The sequence below is a fragment of the Medicago truncatula genome, chromosome 1 (genome assembly GCF_003473485.1).
Source record: "Medicago truncatula cultivar Jemalong A17 chromosome 1, MtrunA17r5.0-ANR, whole genome shotgun sequence".
NCBI lineage: Eukaryota > Viridiplantae > Streptophyta > Magnoliopsida > Fabales > Fabaceae > Medicago > Medicago truncatula.
The window spans coordinates 24,799,530-24,800,362 of record NC_053042.1 but is presented as its reverse complement, the minus strand read 5'-3'; the positions used below and the strand labels follow the sequence as shown (position 1 = coordinate 24,800,362).

Here is an 833-nt window from a genome sequence, read left to right as displayed (position 1 = left end):
ATTCCACAAAATTCACAAGGTGGTGAAACAAGAGCAGGTGTGACGACACTTACACTTAATTTATCAAAATTTTGAAGAAGTGTGTCCACCTTAGCAGATAGATGATCAAGGGTAGAAACCTGGTACATACCTGCATCTTTTTTAAAGGGTGGAGGAGTAACATCAGTGACAACTCTCTCACTTGTCCACTGATAGTAGTTTTGTGCCATGTCCTCGATCAAATCATATGCTCCTGTGTAAGTTTTATTCATCAAAGCTCCACCTGCAGCTGCCAACATTCATTTTTGTGGTGAACAAAAGACCATTATAAAAAGTGTGGATAATAAGCCAATTCTCAATACCATGATGGGGGCAAAGCCTAAGCATTTCTTTGAAACGCTCCCACGCATCGTAAAGAGATTCACCATCTTTTTGAGTGAATTGTGTGATTGGACTCCTCAATTGAGCAGTTTTACTATGGGAAAAGAATTGGGAAATGAATGTCTTCCTCATTTGGTCCCATGAAGTGATAGAACCAATTTGCAATGAATGAAACCAAGCACTAGCTCTATCCCTCAAAGAGAAAGGAAAGAGGTGCAGCCTTAAGGAAAGAGGTGCAGCCTTACGGTAAAAAATAAAATAAAAATAAAATAAAATAAAGAGAAAGGGAGGGAGAGAGAGAGATTATATATATATATATATATATATATATATATATATATATATATATATTTTATTTATAGAGAGAGGGAGATATAAATATATAAAAAAACAAAAAATAAAAAGATAAGAAAAAGAAATAAAAAATATATATATATAGGGATAGGATCAAATGACACCAAGGTGTCAAATTA

The 833-nt window shown here is 34.1% G+C and overlaps 1 non-coding gene across 1 annotated transcript; it reads left to right on the top strand.

Moving 5' to 3' along the window:
- Nucleotides 1–337: 337 nt before the first annotated feature.
- LOC112418759 (small nucleolar RNA R71) lies at nt 338–444 on the top strand. Its single transcript, XR_003008849.1, has one exon. It is a non-coding gene; the product is annotated as a small nucleolar RNA R71 (small nucleolar RNA).
- Nucleotides 445–833: the final 389 nt, after the last annotated feature.